At 39.7% G+C, this 18,445-nt stretch overlaps 1 protein-coding gene across 16 annotated transcripts in view; it reads left to right on the top strand.

The window, feature by feature from the left end:
- The window catches only part of ACACA (acetyl-CoA carboxylase alpha), a 283,001-nt gene that overhangs the window by 215,388 nt on the left and 49,168 nt on the right, over nucleotides 1-18,445 (top strand). The gene's annotated exons all lie outside the window — the stretch shown is intronic.

The raw sequence follows: 18,445 nt of genomic DNA, 5'->3' as shown, positions 1-18,445 counted from the left end.
CCCCCCCCCCCCCCCCCCCCCCCCCACCTCTTACACGTCTCAGGTCATGTCGCTGCAGCTCCGGTGGAAATAATAAGATATAAACCACGAGGTTGTTATTTGCATAGAAATAGCATGGAGCCCCAGGCAGCAAGGGAGAAGGACACAGGGATCATTTGTCTAAAATTTTAATGAAAACTTTTGCTGAGGCAGAGATTTTTTTGAAACTTTCTTTCTCCCTGCTTTTCTCCTCCCCTCCCCACCCCCAACCCCCCCATCACTGATTTGACTTAACATGGTTCAATTTGAAGAGAAAGGGTTGACACACCACATATCATACTTCTGTAATACAGAAACATGTAAATTGTTTGTTCCTTTAATAGATATGAAGCTGGAGAGACACACATTCCCAACTTAATACATTGCATGTATGTGTCAAGCTTTTATGGCTACACTCCATCTCGGTGCACACGTGATGTTGCCTGTCGTTAGCCGACCTGTTTTTAATTAGTTCAGACCTTCCTACCTTTTTGCTTCCAAAGACCCTTACTTTGTAAAGGATTTCTTTTTGTAGCCAACAGTAGTAACCTGCAAATAAAATATAAATGCTCTGGCAGTTTCCTGTTTTTTACTTTCAGTGGTTTTACTGTACATTTACACATTTTATTCACAGGCACTGTCTTTTGCCACTGTGTCTTTTGTTCCAAGTGCTTCCTGCATTCATATTTTTATCCCTTTCCCCCTGTTATCTCAGTATTTGTATATTCTCTTTCCTTGTCTATCTTGTTCTCTGTTGCCTGTAGTTACTTGTAAAACATTCAAAATATTACCAAGTTGAGGAGGGGTGTAGTATCTGGGTTTTCATAAGTGCCGCACAAGATTTGCTATTTGAACAAAAGGCATTGGGCTGGTGATTAGAAGCAGTCTGGATGACTCTATTTGAAACTTAACATCAGTCCAGCCCCCTTGCTACCTTCTGGAGTGGGCTAGTGGTGTCAAGGCTGTTTTACAGATGGGAAGACTACAACAGTAAGAGGTAAAGTGACTTGGTTCCATTGGCAAAGACTAAATCTGCATCAGAACATGAACTTCCACGTCCTCAAGTTTTATTCAAGATGGGCTCAGTCCTAGGGTGCGTGGGTGGCTCAACTGGTTAAGTGTCTGACTCCTGATTTCAGCTCAGGTCATGATCTCACAGTTCATGAGTTCGAGCCCCACACCGGGCACTGCGCTGACAGTGCAGAGCCTGCTTGGGATTCTCTCTCTCCTCTCTCTCTCTCTCTCTCTACCTCTACCCCACTTGCTCTCTCTCTCTCTCTCTCTCTCTCTCTCTCTCTCTTTCTCTCTCAAAAATAAATAGAGGCGCCTGGGTGGCTCAGTCAGTTGGGTGTATGACTTCAGCTCAGGTCATGATCTCACGCTCGGTTCATGGGTTCAAGCCCCGTGTTGGACTCTGTGCTGAGAGCTCAGAGCCTGGAGCCTGCTTTGGGTTCTGTGTCTCCCTCTCTTTCTGCCCCTCACCCACTCACACTCTGTCTCTCTGTCTCTCTCAAAAATAAATAAACATTAAAAATTTTTTTAATAAAAAAACTTTAAAAAAAAAAAAGATGAGCTCAGTCCCCTCTGCTTAGTATCCACAAGGCCTGGTCATTTCCCTTTTTGTCCAAATGTCATGGGCATGATGACATAAATAAGAGAAGCTTGTAAGGGTCTGCTATTTCATGCCCCCCCAAGGTAGAAAACCATAGGTTCTTAGCTCTACAGACTGTAGGCTGTAGGTGGCAGATTTCTCAGAATGCCTCATTGAGTGGTAAGGCAGGCACACACTGATGGATGTGATACTAACCTGCTGGAAGAGTGTCACGCTAGCCTGCCAAAGGCAGCAACCAGTGTGCTTGGGGAACTGGTAAGTTAGATCCTTAAGGGGCTGAGACAGTTTGTACAGTCATAAACTTCTGAGTCAAGGTGCCATTGGATATTTCCAGTAACTTTCAGATTTACTTCCCCTATTCCACCATTCCTGTTCCTACGTAATGTCTCTAATACATTAGGTGGTGGATAGGCTGGAAGGACCTAGCGTTGTAAGGTAACACTGATGTAGACCAGAGCCAGCTAGTCCTCACTCCATCCCCCAGACTTGAGGTATACACAGAGAAATCAGGATTTTCAATTTATAGCCTGTCCTAATTGTCTGTGGAGGTAAGGCATGTACCAATGACTGTGAGAAATGGAATTATAGATTCGTTCAGGAGTTGATATGTGACATTTTAAAGCTTCTGCGTGGGGTGCCCAGGTGGCTCAGTCGGTTAAGTGTCCAACTTCAGCTCAAGTCATGATCTTGCAGTTCGAGATCTTGAGTTCAAGCCCTGCATTGGGCTCTGCGCTGACAGCTCAGAGCCTGGAGCCTGTTTTCGATTCTGTGTCTCCCTGTCTCTTTGCCCCTCTCCTATTCATGCTCTGGTCTCTCAAAAATAAGTAAACATTAAAAAAATAAATAAAAGATAAAACTTGTGCTCTCCGCCCGGGGGGGGGGGGGATGCCATAATCTCATCTCCCTTACCAAGATCAGGCCCCTGTTTCCACTGAATCTGCCAGGAAAAAAGAAATTATATGATGGTGTGGCTAGGGCTATATATGTTAGGTCCGTAGGGCCCTAATTCTAATCTTGTTTTTGAGACTTGATGCAAGTCCTCTGGATCTCAGTTTGCAAACACATTTTTATGTATTTGTGCAATATGAAATGTGAAGTCATTGCTCACTCTGTTATGTGCAACATCAGAGCTCTTCCCACAAGCTTGTAGAACTGGGGACCTGCACTGTACATTCTCCATATGCACCCATGACTTTGTGACATGCAACATGAAAGAGTTACAGAGACTCAAGAAGGGAAGAAGAGAGGGGCACCTGGCTGGCTCAGTCGGTGGAGCAGGTGACTCTTGGTCTTGGGGTCATGAGTTTGAGCCTCACATTGGGTGTAGAGATTACTTAAAAAAATAGTAAATAAATATTTTTTTGAAAAAAGGAGAGATTATTTAGCTCTTGCTGTGAGGCAGCATTGTAACTTCACATAATTTAAAGAGCATGGACACTAAAGCCCAATTGCCTGGGTTTAATTCCTGGTTCTGCCACCTACTAGCTTGTGTGACCTTGGGCAATTTTCTTAGCTTTTCTGGGTCACAGTTGTATTAACTGTAAAATGAGGATAATAATAGTACCTATTTACCAGGTCTTATGAGGATTAAATGAGTTAATATAGGTAAGTCACTGACACTATTGTAGTGTTCCCTAAGCTGAATTTAGGGTTCTTTCTCATTGCAACACATTGTCCAGACCCTGGAAAGGAAATAAAAAACACAACATCTTTCTGATCCTTTGAAGGCAAAAATTCCTTTAAGAAAATGTTAAATGTCCGTCCTCACCATGGCAGTACATTCATGTATTGACTTTCCCAATAGATGTTATCTAAAGACAATCACTGCACTTTGGAAAGCCATTAACGTCAGAGGCACCCTATTGGGTCCTGATAGGGCAGTATATGTGTCAGTCATCTGTCTACAGTAGTCCCTAAGGACTTGTTGATACAATAGCCCATAATCACTCTAAGAATCAGACCAGCAATTTGCATTTTTAAAAGTCCCTAACTACCTATTTTCACAATAGACAGTCCCTGTACTCCAGAAGCTCCAGATGGGATCGCTCTCCTTTTAAAGAGGGCATTTGAGCTTCCTTTCTGAGTAAGCCTCGCTTTAGCATTATGAATGAGTTCTCAGAAAGGATTGCTATGGGCACATCTTCTTAGTTTTCAAACCCTGTTCCCCTGGACCCCAATACCCACACACAAAATATGGGCAAACCCGCCCCCATTTTGTTTTTTCATTTGATGTTCCTCGGGTTTGGTAGAAAACTGTACTAGGTATGTTTGACTCCATCAGTGAGTCATGATCTACCCTCAGCCTGATCCCCAGCTGTCTGGTTTAGAGATCTTGCAGGGTAGAATTTCCCTTCAGAGCTCCATTAGAGAAGTTGCCTCTGACTAAGAGAGCCCTGTGTGGGTACAGTGGCTTGGAAACTAATGACTTGGGAGAACCTAAAACAAGTATCAGTACTGAACTTCTAGATGGAGTGAGTGCTCTGAGGCCCTGCCTAGGGCATTAAATACAGACTCAGGAATTATTATGTTTGACAACCTATTATAAATGCTCAAACTTTTCATCATTCTGCTCCCTGAATTTACTAGGTAAATAACTGGACTTTCTTCTGTTTGGGCCTCAATTTCCTTTTTATAAAATACATTTCCCACCCTAAGGTGAAGACCAGAGGATCTCTTAATCTTAAATTCTCTTGAACTTTTAGTATTCTGTTATGCTATATCTATTGATTTGTAGCCAGGGAACCATGTTAGGCTGGAGCAGAGAGAGAATAGATTGGGAAGGAGGGTAGGTAGGGTCTAAAAGTTGCTACAGGGGCACCTGGGTGGCTCAGTTGGTTAAGTGTCTGACTCTTGGTTTCATTTCAGGTTATGATCTAACAGTTTGTGAATTCAAGCTCTGCATCAGGCTCCATGCTGACAGTGTGGAGTCTTCTTGGGAATCTCTGTCTCCCTCTCTCTCTGCCCCTCCCCGACTCACACAGTCTCTGTCTCTCTCAAAATAAATAAATAAAACTTAAAAATATAAACAAAATAAAATAGTTGCTACATATTAGGGTGTTATATATTAGTGAGATTACATGTTAGTGATATATGAAGTTATTACATTGTAACAAGATTAGGAATAGGAGTTGTAAAGAATAGTAATTAAAAACTTTGTTAATCTCATTTCTTATCCATATTACAGAAAAATAAATGTGATGTGGTAGTGGTGGTGTTAATGATAACTATTGATGACAGCAAGTAGCCATAGAATTATAATTATCGGGAGTGGAAGATCCTCAAAAGTCCAACCACTCAACCATTGTTCAAATTTCCTCTGTAACATGTTACTGCCTAACATTCATTCAGTTATGCTTGAAAACCTCAACTGAAGGGGAGCTCAGTACTTTATGAGCCAATCCCTTTCATCTGTATGAAGTTCACATTTATTTATTTATTTTTTAATTTTTTTTTCAACATTTATTTATTTTTGGGACAGAGAGAGAGAGACAGAGCATGAACGGGGGAGGGGCAGAGAGAGAGGGAGACACAGAATCGGAAACAGGCTCCAGGCTCTGAGCCATCAGCCCAGAGCCTGACGCGGGGCTCGAACTCACGGACCGCGAGATCGTGACCTGGCTGAAGTCGGACGCTTAACCGACTGCGCCACCCAGGCGCCCCTGAAGTTCACGTTTAGCTACAGCCTGTTTGATTGTACAGACCAATTCCTCTTAAAAAGTAGTGTTCAGAATTAACAAAGCAACTCCCAGTATTATGGTGTAACCTGTATGGAATTGAGTGGAACCAAAATCTTTCCCATGTACTTTGTTTTCAGAATCTGGCTTTGTCTTTTTTTTTTTTTTTTTTTAATTTTTTTTTTTATGTTTATTTATTTTTGGGACAGAGAGAGAGCATGAACAGGGGAGGGGCAGAGAGAGAGGGAGACACAGAATCGGAAACAGGCTCCAGGCTCTGAGCCATCAGCCCAGAGCCCCACGCGGGGCTCGAACTCACGAACCGCGAGATCGTGACCTGAGCCGAAGTCGGATGCTCAACCGACTGAGCCACCCAGGCGCCCCAGAATCTGGCTTTGTCTTAACAGATTAAAGATGAAAATGCTATCCAAAGATAGAAAGGAAACTGGATTCAGAAATAACATTCTTGCCAGCCAAAACAGCAAAATAAGTAGCAATTATAAGAGAACAGCTAAAATGTACACCAGTTGGAAGTACTCTGTAGGTTAGGGGTCTGTTGCAAGGTGTCATGCAAGGTTTTGAGAGCCTTATTATCTCCTGCTTCTCCACCACCTGACTTGTTGGCCCTGTACACAGTTGGAGGTTCTTGGGTGTTGTGTATTCTTTTTTTTTTTTTTTTTTTTTTTACGTTTACTTATTTATTTTGAGAGAGGGTGGGGGAGGGGCAGAAGAGACTCCCAAGCAGGCTCTATACTGTCAGCATGAAGCCTGATTTGGGGCTCAAACTCACAAACTATGAGATCATGGCCTGAGCCGAAGTTGGTGCTTAACCAACAGCAGCCCAGGTGCCCCTTGGGTTCTGTGTATTTAGGTAAAACTGTATTTAGTTAAAACTCATTGGGTCCACAGTTAGGTAATACTTATTTCAGGAATCAGTGAAGATGACTGTAGACTGAGATACTCTAAAGCTCTAAGGGCACACAACCAAATCTAAAATGCTAGAATTTATTACCTCTCACCTCAGCAATCTCTGGCTCACTTTCTACGTGTAGCCCTTTGTCATCTCTCTACCCTGTCTCTGGAGTGATCCGTTTCAACTTCTAGCATTGTGCTGCTTCCTGAGTTTTAGAGTGAAGAAATGCCTCTATCTCACAGATTCTGTGCCATGCAGGGTCTCTGCACTTTCTGCCTCTAATAAAACATTGTCCCTAAACTCAAGCTGAGTGCCTTCTTAGGACTGTTAACAGGATCCCTTAAATGGAGCAGTTCAGCTGTTTCATTTTCCAGTCATTCCTATGTTACACCTTCTTATGCTGGATTTTCTTCACCTTTCTCTCTTTCTACAAATGTTTATAGCTCTGTCTTTGCAAATTAGCGTTCACTGGAAGCTTTGCCTGTTCCGTTTACCCTTATCTTCTCCCCTTAACCTTTCTTCTCCCCAGCCCAAGCCTGAAACCCAAGGAAATTAGCTTCTCACCTCTGCTCCCCCATAAAAAAAAAAAAAAGGAAAAAGAAAAAAAACACCCAACTCATAGTCCTCCAACAGTGTCTTTTTCTTGGATTTGCAGTCAGCAGCCATCTCCAATAACCATCAGGCTGTCAGCTTTGCAGCTCCCCACTACCTCCCACCTCCCCCATCACTCACCAGAGGAAAAAGAGAGCCAGAGCAAGAGCTTGAAATATATCATGCAATAGTGTATCATGAATTTGTTGTGAATCACAGCAGTGAAGCAGGTTTATTTATTTCTGAGACCTTAAATCAATACAAAGTAGGTCTCTTAGTTCTGAAGCTGGGATGGAGTGTGAAAAAATGAGCCCATTGTACTCTTAAAACTTTGGGGAAAGGAGATGACAGCTATATAATTCCATTTACCAGGCACTAGGGGCTTTAATGTGAAGGTGACAGGGAGCTCTTTGTGCATTTAGAGCACCATATCTTCTAAATAAAAGATCTGTAGACTTGATAGTGGAGCATAGCTCCAAGTTTAATAATCTCCAAGCATTAGACCGAACCAATATGTTCCCAAGTCAGAGAGTTCCCCCCTAAACACTCATAAATTAAAAGTGCAAGAGCTGCACACATTGGTAGATTAGGAATGCAAGGACTCCAGCCTTTCCTAGGAGAAAGACAGACCTGGGCTCAGGCTGTGCGCAGACTGCTGTGTGAATATGATAAAGATGCAGGAAACGAGACTGTTTAGAAACCTGGCTCCTGGCTGTTCATCATTCCAGATGTCCCCTGTGCTGGATCCAAATCTAGCTATGTTCCCTCTCAGAGTGGCCACCTTCACATAGTCTAATCAGGTAATGTACACAGTCAGGAGTGTTGAATTATGAAAGGAGAATCTTTAAGAGCTGTTTAGATTGAACTGCAGATTACCATGCCCAGGCTTCAAGTTCTTCTGGTTGATTCCTGACTGGTTCCTAATTTTAATAATGTCTCAGTGTCTGGAATTTAAGCCTTTCAAAATCGCATGCACATAAGAGAAATTGAGAAATCAGTGTTATTAAGGAAAAGAACCCACCCAAATTTCACTAACAGCATAAGATGCAAATAGAAGTGAGGACCACTGGAACATATAATCAAGTTTTGAATATCTTCATTTTCTATCTGACCCATTGATAAAATATGCCTTTTCTCAACAGATGAAGCAGGGTTATGCAGCTCAGTAGAGCAACCCTAATATAATATGACTTTATATTAGATAGAGTTGCTAGCTTAATTCTAGCTCAGGTAAGGAATTTTGAAATAAAAACCCAATGTTTGCATTAGGGAAAACTAAAAGGATGGGACAATTGAAAAACATTTTGCTTAAGAAAGCTGCTACACATTATAACATTAATGTGGAAGATTTGTTTTGCTTATGTTAGTTCGACTTGCTGAAAATATAAATCAAAGCTGAGTTTTTGTAGAGCGCCAAGAATTATGGCAGTTCATATGCATTTATTGCATGCCTGTTATGTATAAAGTTCTATCCTTACGCTGTGGTTATGATTTCTGCTTTCATGGAGCTTCAAATTTAGACTTGAAAAACAGTTACAGGCTTTTCATGTGATCTAAAGGTAAAAAGTAAGGGGTGCCTGGGTGGCTCAGTCGGTTGGGCGTCCGACTTTGGCTCAGGTCATTATCTCACGGTTCGAGGGTTTGAGCCCCACATCGGGCTCTGTGCTGACGGCTCGGAACCTGGAGCTTGTTTCCGATTCTGTGTCTCCCTCTCTCTCTGCCTCTCCCCTGCTTATGCTCTGACTCTCTCTCTCTCAAAAATGAATAAACATTAAATTTTTTTTTAATTAAAAAAAAAAAAAGTAAAATTGCTGCCCACCAGATGTAAATGAGAAAACAAAACAAACAAACCCAGGCTGCCCAAGGGCGCCTGAGTGGCTCAGTTGGTTAAGCATCCCAACTCTTGATATTGGCTCGGTTCATGGAATCCAGCCCCACATCGGGCCCTGCACTGACAGCATGGAACCTGCTTGGGATTCTCTCTCTCCCTGTCTTTCTCTCTCAAAAATATATAAACCTTAAAAAAAAGAAAAAGGATGCCAAGATGAACTGTTAAGTGCTACTCCACAAGAAACCAGACCCCAGCGAGCACCAGACTCTTTGCCTATCCACTGGTGGGCACAGACAGTCACACAGCCCTCTGTCTTTCCACACCAACCTCACATCTTCTGTCCTTGTCAGAAAACCATTGGGATTTTTTTTTTTTTAATTTCCATCTTTTGAAAGCATATGATAGAAGATTGTTATTCAGGGGATGCCTGGGTGGCTCAGTCAGTTAAGCTTCTGACTTCGGCTTAGGTCATGATCTCACAGTTCACGGGTTTGAGCCCCACGTCGTGCTCTGTGCCGACAGCTCAGAACCTGGAGCCTGCTTCGGATTCTGTGTCTCCCTCTCTCTCTATCCCTCCCCTGCTTGTGCTCTGTCTTTGGCTCTCTCTCTCAAAAATAAACATAAAAAATTTTTGAATGGCTTAAATTTAATTAATTTTAAGAAATTTGAACAGAAATTTCAGCAAAAAAGATAGGAGGATGGTAAAAGAGCACACGAAAGGATGCTTATCGTTAGTCATTAGAGAAATGCAAATTAAAAACCACAATTAGGCACCACTAAAATAAAGGAAAAAAATTCTTTTGATAAAATTTTTAACTGACAATACTAAGTATTGGTGAGAGTGCAGAACAACTGGAACTCTTATACATATTAGTAAAAATGTGAAATAGTACAGCCACTTTGAAAAAGTTTACTCCAGCCATAAACAAGAATGAGAACTTACCATTTACAACAACATGGATGAACCCGGAAGGTATAATGCTAAGTGAAATAAGCCAGTCAGAGAAAGACAAATACCATGTGGTTTCACTCATATTTAAGAAACAAAACCAAGGAACAAAGAAAAAAAGAGTCAAAAACCAGACTCTTAATACAGAAAACAAAATGGTGGTTGCCAGAGGGGAGGTAGAAGGGGGGATGGGTGAAATAGGTGAGGAAGATTAAAAGTACACTTATCTAGATGAGCACTGAGTATTATGTAGAATTGCTTCATTATATTGTATACTTGAAACTAATACAACAATGTGTGTTAATTATACTTCAATAAAAAAATAAAGTTTAGCATTCTTTTTTTAAAAAATAAGCATTTACAGGGGCACCTGAGTGGCTCAGTCGGTTGAGGGTCCACCGACTTCAGCTCAAGTCATGATCTCACAGTTCATGGGTTCAAGCCCCACATCAGGCTCTGTGCTGACCGCTTGCTCAGAGCCTGGAGCCTGCTTCAGATTCTGTGTCTCCTTCTCTCTCTGCCCCTCCCCCGCTCACGCTTTGTCTCACTCTGTTTCTCAAAAATAAATAAATGTAAAAAAAATTTTTTTTTAATAAAAAATAAACATAAGCATTTACCGTATAATGTAGCAATCCTATTCCTGGGTATTACCCAAGAGAAATGAAAATATATATCCACACAAAAACCTGTCCACGAATGTCTATAGCAGCTTTATTCATAATTTCCCCGAATTGGAAACTACCCACCTGTCCACCAAGAGGCAAACAGATGAGCAAGTTGTGGTACTTCCATAAAATGGAATACTACTCGGCAGTTGAAAGGAACTACTGACACCTACGTCAGCATGAATGAATCTCAGATGTGTTAAACTAACTGAAAGAAACTAGACTCCAAATAGTATGTAGTATATGACTCCATTTGTAGAACATCCTAGAAACGGCAAAACTGTTGAGGCAGAAAGCCAGGGAGAAGGGAATGGATTATAAAGGAGATAAGAGAAAAAAATTTTTTTAATTCAAGTGTACTTGACATATAATATCATACTGGTTTCAGGTATATAAAGTAAGTGCTTCAACAGTTGTATACTACATTATGAAATGATCACTACCATACAACTAGCTACCGTCAGTTACCATACAGAGTTGTTACCGTATTGTTAACTATATTCTCTATATTGCACATTACATTCCGATGATTTATTTATTTTGTAAGTGGAAATTTGTACCCTATTTTGTCCACCCCCCACCACACACACACACACTCATCCCTCTGGCAACCACCATTCTGTTTTCTGAGTCTGTTTGTGGCCTGTTCATTTGTTTTTTAGATTCCACACGTAAATAAAATGGTATTTGTCTTTCTCAGATTTATTTCAGTTAGCATAGTAACTTTTAGGTCCATCCATATCATCACAATTGGCAAGACTTTTTTTATGGCTGAGTAATATTCTGTGATACCCACATGCCACACATCTCCACTATCCATTCATCTATTGATAGACACTTAGGCTGCTTCCATACCTTGGCTATTATAAATAATGCTGCAGTGAACATAGAAGAGCATGTATCTTTTCGAATTAGTGTTTTCATTTTGTTTGGTTAAATACCCAGAAGTGGAATTGCTGGGTCATATGGTAATTCTGTTTTTAATTTTTTCTTTTAATTTTTAAAAAGTAATCTCTACACCCAATACAGTGCTCACACCCACAACCCTGAAATCAAGAGTTGCACACTTTACCTACTGAGCTAGCCAGGTGCCCCATTTTTAATTTTAGGAGAACTTCCATACTGTTTTACACAGTAGCTGCACTGGTTTGTATTCCCACCACCAGTGCATTAGCGTTCCCTTTTTTTCTCATCATTGTCCAACACTTGTCTTATTTTTTTGGTACTAGCCATTCTGACAGATGTGGGATGATAATCTTATTGTGGTTTTGGTTTGCATTTCTCTGATGATTAGTGATGTTGAGGATCTTTTCACGTGCCTGTTGGCCACCTGTATGTCTTCTTTGGAGAAATGTCTATTCAGGTCCTTTGTCTATGTTTTAATTGGATTGTTCATTTTTGTGATACTGAATTGTGTGCATTCTTTATATATTTTGGATATTAACCCCTTATTGAATATATCATTTACAAATATCTTCTCCCATTCATTAGATTGCCTTTTCGTGTTGTTGATGGTTTGCTTCACTATGTAGTATCTTTTTGGTTTGATGAAGTCCCATTGGTTTATTTTTGCTTTTATTGCCCTTGCCTAAAGAGACCAATCCAAAAAACATATTGCTAAGGCATGTCAAAAAACTTACTCCCTATGTTTTCTTCTCCAGGGTTTATGCTTCTGGTCTTACATTTAAGTCTTTAAGCCAATTTGAGTATTTTTTTGTATATGGTGTAAGAAAATAGTCCAATTTTATTCTTTTGCATGTAGTTGTCAAGTTTTTCCAGCACTGTTTATTAAAGAGACTGTCTTTTCCTTATTGTATATTCTTGCACCCTTTGTTGAAAATTAATTGTGTAAGCATGGATTTATTTCTAGACCCTCTATTCTGTTCCATTGATCTATAGGTCTGTTTTTGTGCCAATACCATAATCTTTTGATTACTTATAGCTTTGTAATATAATTTGAAATCAGGAAATGTGATACCTCCAGCTTTGTTCTTGTTTCTCAAGATTGCTTTGGCTATTTGGATCTTTTGTGGTTCCATAGACATTTTAGGATTATGTGTTCTAGTTCTGTGAAAAAATGCCATTTTGATAGAGTATTTTGATGGAGAGTCCATTGACTCTTTAGGTAGTGTGGACATTTTAACAACATTAATTCTTCCAGTCCGTGAGTATAGAATATCTTTCCATTTATTTGTGTCTTCTTCAATTTCTTTCATCAGTGTTTCATAGTTTTCAGAGTACAAGTCTTTCACCTCCTTGGTTAAATTTAGTTCTGGGCATTTTACTCTTTTTGTTGCACTTGCTTAAGTGGGATGGTTTTCTTAATTTCTCTTTCTGCTGCTTCATTATTAGTCTATAGAAATGCAACAGATTTATGCATATTAATTTTATACCCTGGAACTTTACTAAATTCATTTATTCGTTCTAACAGTTTTTTTTTTTTTTTAATGTTTATTTATTTTTGAGAGAGAGCAGAGAGCAAGCATGAGCGAGCGGGGAGGGGCAGACAGAGAGGTTAGACAGAGAATCCTAAGCAGGCTCCAGGTTCTGAGCTGTCAGCACAGAGCCTGACATGGATCTTGAACTCCCAAGCCACGAGATCATGACCTGAGCTGAAGTCAGATGCCCAACCAACTGAGCCACCCAGGTACCCCAGTTCTAATAGTTTTTTGGTGGAGTCTTAGGGATTTTCTGTAAATAGTATCACATCATCTGCAAATCATGACAGTTTTATTTCTTTTCTAACTTAGATGCCTTTTATTTCTTTTTCTTGTCTGATTGTTGTGACTAAGACTTCTTATATTATGTTGAATAAAAGTGGTCATGGGGGCACCTGGGTGGCTCAGTCGGTTAAGCATCCAACTTCAGGCCAGGTCATGACCTCGCAGTTCGTGAGTTCAAGCCCTGTGTCGGGCTCTGTGCTGACAGCTCAGAGCCTGGAGCCTGCTTCAGATTCTGCGTCTCCCTCTCTCTCTGCCCCTCCCTAGCTTGCTCTCTCTCTCTCTCTCTCTCTCTTTCTCTCAAAACATAAATAAAGCATTAAAAAGTTTGGGTACCACCTTATCTTGTTCCTGACCTTAGAGAAAAAGCTTTCAGCTTCATTGTTGGCGTATGGTATTAGCTGTTGCTTTGTCATCTATGCCTTTTATTATGTTGAGGTATGTTCCCTGTGTACCCTTTTTTTTGTTGAGAATTTTTATCATAAATAGACATTGAGTTTTTGCAAAATGCTTTTCTGCATCTGTTGAGACCATATAACTTTTTTTAATGTATATTTATTTATTTTGAGCGTGAGAGAGAGAGCTCCAGCAGGGGAGGGGCAGAGAGAGAGGGAGAGAGAGAATCCCAATCAGGCTCCACACTGTCAGCCCAGAGCCTGACGCGGGGCTCAAACTCACAAACTGTGAGATCATGACCTGAGCTAAAATCAAGAGTCAGACATTTAACTGCCTGAGCCACTCAGGAGCCCCTGATCATGTGATTTTTATACTTCTTTTTGTTAATGTGAGGTATCACATTCATTCATTTGCAGGTATTGAACTATCCTTCCACATGTATTATCCTTTTAACGTATTGTTGAATTCAGTTTGCTAATCGTTTTTTTTGAGGATTTTTTGCATTTATGTTCATCAGGGATATTGGTCTGTAAATTTTTTTGTGGGGCTTTGTGGTTTTGTTACCAGGGTAATGCTGGCCTCATAGAATGAGTTCATTTTCAATTATTTTATTTTATTTTATTTTATTTTATTTTATTTATTTAAATTTACATCCAAGTTAGTTAGCATATAGTACAACAATGATTTCAGGAGTAGATTCCTTAATGTCCCTTACCCATTTAGCCCATCCCTCCTCCCCACACCCCCTCCAGTAACCCTCTGTTTGTTCTCCATTTTTAAGACTGTCTTATGTTTTGTCCCCCTTCCTGTTTTTATATTATTTTTGCTTCCCTTATGTTCATCTGTTTTGTATCTTAAGGTCGTCATATAAGTGAAGTCATATATTTGTCTTTCTCTGACTGACTAATTTCGCTTAGCATAATACCCTCTAGTTCCATCCACGTAGTTGAAAATGGCAAGATCTCATTATTTTTGATTGCCGAGTAATACTCCATTGTATATATATACCACATCTTCTTTATCCATTCATCTGTTAATGGACATTTGGGCTCTTTCCATACTTTGGCTATTGTTGGTAGTGCTGCTATAAACATTGGGGTGCATGTGCCCCTTTGAAACAGTACACCTATATCCCTTGGATAAATACATAGTAGTGCAATTGCTGGGTTGTAGGGTAGTTCTATTTTTAATTTTTTCAGGAACCTCCATACTGTTTTCCAGAGTGACTGTACCAGTTTACATTCCCACCAACAGTATAAAAGAGATCCTCTGTCTCCACATCCTCTCCAACATCTGTTGTTGCCTACGTTGTGAACGTTTGCAGCTCTGACAGGTGTGAGATGGTATTTCATTGTGGTTTTGATTTGTATTTCCCTGATGATCAGTGAGGTTGAGCATTTTTTTCATGTGTCGGTTGGCCATCTGGATATCTTCTTTGGAGAAGTGCCTGTTCATGTCTTCTGCCCATTTCTTCACTAGATTATTTGTTTTTTGGGTGTTGAGTTTGATAAGTTCTTTATAGATTTTGGATACTAACCCTTTATCTGATATGTCATTTGCAAATATCTTCTCCCATTCTGTCAGTTGCCTTTTAGATTTGCTGATTATTTCCTGCGCTGTGCAGAAGCTTTTTATTTTGATGAGGTCCCAGTAGTTCATTTTTGCTTTTGTTTCCCTTGCCTCCAGAGTCATGTTGAGTAAGAAGCTGCTGCAGCCAAAATCAAAGAGGTTTTTGCCTGCTTTCTTCTTGAGGATTTTGATGACTTCCTGTCTTACATTTAGGTCTTTCATCCATTTTGAGTTTCTTTTTGTATATGGTGTAAGAAAGTGGTCTAGGTTCATTTTTCTGCATGTCGCTGTCCAGTTTTCCCAGCACCACTTGCTAAAGAGACTGTCTTTATTCCATTGAATATTCTTTCCTGATTAGTCAAAGATTAGTTAGCCATAGGTTTGTGGGTCCGTTTCTAGGTACTGTATTCTGTTGCATTGATCTGAGTGTCTTAACTCTTCTTTAAATGTTTGGTAGATTTCACCTGTGAAGCCATCTTGTCCTGGACTTTGTTGGGAGTGTTTTGATTACTGGTTGAATTTAATTAATAGGATTTGGCCTGTTCAGATTTTTTTTTTTTTTTTAAGTTTATTTACTTAGCACAAGTGAGAGTGTGCCTCAGAATCCCAAGCAGGCTCTGTGCTGTCCATGCAGAGCCCGTCACGGGGGTTGATCTCACAAACCAATACCAAGAGTCAGTTTTGGTTGTAACTTCTCTTTCATTTTCATTTTTATTTGGGCCCTCTCTCTTTTTTTCTTGTTGAGTCTGGCTAACAGTTTATCAATTTTGTTTATCTTTTCTAAGAACCAGCTCTTAGTTTCATTGATCACTTGTGTTGTCTTTTTAGTCTATTTCATTTATTTCCACTCTGATCTTTATTATTTGCCTTCTTTTCACCAATCTTAGGCTTTGTTTGGCCTTTCTAGTTTCAGTAGGTGAAAGATTAGGTTGTTTATCTGAGATTTTTTTGTTTACTGTAGTTAGGCCTTCATTATTATGAACTTCTCTCCTTAGAACTGCTTTTGCTCTATCCTGTAGATTTTTGAACATTGTGTTTCCATTTTCATTTGTTTTCAGTAGCATGATGTTTATCCTCCACATGTTTCTGTTTTTTCCAGTTTTCTTCTTGTAATTGATTTCTAGTTGGTACCATCATGGTCAGAAAAGATGCTTGGTGTGATTTCAGTCTTTTTAAATTTATTGACACTTGTTTTGTGGCCTTACATGTGATCTGTCTTGGAGTATGTTCCATATGAATTTCAAAAGAATGTGTATTCTGCTGATTTTGTACGTGTATATATATATATATCCATCCATCCATCTGTCCATCTATCCATCTGGTATAATGTATCATTCAAAGCCACTGTTTCTTTGTTGATTTTCTGTTTGGGTGATCTATCCATTGATGTAAGTGGGGTATTACAGTTCCCTGCTATTATTGTATTACTGTCAATTTCTCCCTATATATCTGTTAATATTTGTTTTGTGTATTTTTGTGCCCTTGTGTTGGGTCATATAGATATTTGAAATTGTTATATCCTCTTATTGGATTGATCCCTTTATCATTATGTAATGCCCTTCTTTGTTTCTTCTTACAATCTTTGTTTTAATATAATACTTGTCTAATATAAGTATTACTACCCCAGCTTTCTTTTATTTCCATTTGCAGGGAATACCTTTTTCTGTCCTTTTCACTTTCAATCTATGTGTGTATTTAGATCTGAAGTGAGTCTCTTATAGGCAGCATATAGGTAGTCTTGTTGTTGTTTTTTTTTTAATGTTTATTTTGAGAAAGAGCACGTGGGTCAGGGAGGGGGCAGAGAGAGAGAGGGAGAGAGGGAGGGACAGAGAGGGAGAGAGAGAGAATCCCAAACAGGCCCCATGCCCAGCGCAGAGTCCAACATGGGACTCGATCACACAACCATGAGATCACAACCTAAGCTGAAATCAAGAGTTGGACATTCAACTGACTGAGCCACCCAGGTGCCCTGGTGGTCATTTTTTTATTCATTCAACCACCGTATGTCTTTTGATTAGAGTATTTAGTAGATTTACGTTTCAAGTAATTATTGAGAGACATGTACTTATTGCCATTTTGTTGATTGTTTTCTGGTTGTATCTCTTGACTAATTACTGTAGATCTAGACGATTTTACTACTTTTGTCTTTTAATCTTCATACTATGTAAGTAGTTGATCCACTACCTTTACCATATGTTTACCTTTACCAGTTAGATTTTTTTTTTCTTACATAATTTTCTTCTTTCTAGTTATGGCCTTTTCTTTTCCATTTAAAGAAGTCCCTTGGCACCTGGGTGGCTCAGTTGGTTAAGTGTCCGACTCTTGATCTCGGCTTAGGTTTTGGTCTCAGGATTGTGAGTTCAGGTCCCACATTGAGCTCCATGCTGGGCATGAAGCCTATTTAAAAAACAAAAAAAAAAAACAAAAAAATAAAAATAAAACAGTCCCTTTAAATTTTCTTGTAAGACTGGTTTGGTGGTGATGAACTCCTTTACCTTTTGCTTGTCTGGGAAACTCCTTGTCTCTCCTCCTATTCTGAGTGATAACCTTGCTGAGTGGACTATTCTTGATTATAAGTCCTTTCCTTTCACACTTTGAATATATCATGCCACTCCCTCTGCCCTGCAAAGTTTATGCTAAAAAATCACCTCACAGTCGTATGGGAGTTCCCTTGTACTTAACTGGTTGTTTTTCTCTTGCTTCCCATAAGATTCCCTCTTTATTGACATTTTGATTATAACATGTCTTGATGTGAGTCTCTTTGGGTTCATCTTATTTGGTGTTTCCTGGACTTGGATGTCTGCTTCCTTCCCCAGGCTAGGGAAGTTTTCAGCCATTATTTCTTCAAATAGGTTTTCTGTCCCTTTCTTCTCCTTCTGGGACCTCTATAATGTGAATGTTAGTATGCTTGATGTTGTCCCAGAAGTCCCTAAACTACCTTTATTTTTTTTTTTCTTTCTGCTGTTCTAGTTGTATGTTTTCCACTACTGTCTTCCAAATCACTGATCCATTCTTCTGCATTATCTAATCTGTTGCTGATTCATCCTCTTGTGTATTTTTCATTTAAGTTATTGTATTCCTTAATTCTCATTTGTTCTTTTTTCTGTTTTTTATCTCTCTGTTAAAGTTTTTACTATGTTCTTCCATTCTTTTCCTGAGTTTAATGAGCATCTTTATGATCATTACTCTGAACTCTTAATTTGGTAGATTGCTTATCTCCATTTCATTTAGTTCTTCTCCTGAGATTTTGTCTTACTCTTTCATTTGGAACTTGTTCTTTTGTCTCCTCATTTTCCTTAACTCTCTGTTTGTTTTTATGTATAGGTAGATCAGTTTTATCTCCCGGTCTTGAAGAAGTGGCTTTATGTAAGAGGGTGTCCTGTGGGGCCAGTAGCACAAAACCACCCTGGTCACTCAGTCCAAGTACCTGCCCCCTCCTCCCCGCCCCAGGGTTTCCCCCGTGGGCTACACACACCTTCCTGTTGAGGCTGGGCCACAGTTAGTGCA

This window comes from Herpailurus yagouaroundi, unplaced genomic scaffold (assembly GCF_014898765.1).
Source record: "Herpailurus yagouaroundi ecotype Mexico unplaced genomic scaffold, PumYag 215, whole genome shotgun sequence".
Taxonomy (NCBI): domain Eukaryota; kingdom Metazoa; phylum Chordata; class Mammalia; order Carnivora; family Felidae; genus Herpailurus; species Herpailurus yagouaroundi.
Note: the sequence above shows the minus strand (reverse complement) of the source record. Positions and strands in the feature narration are given on the sequence as shown.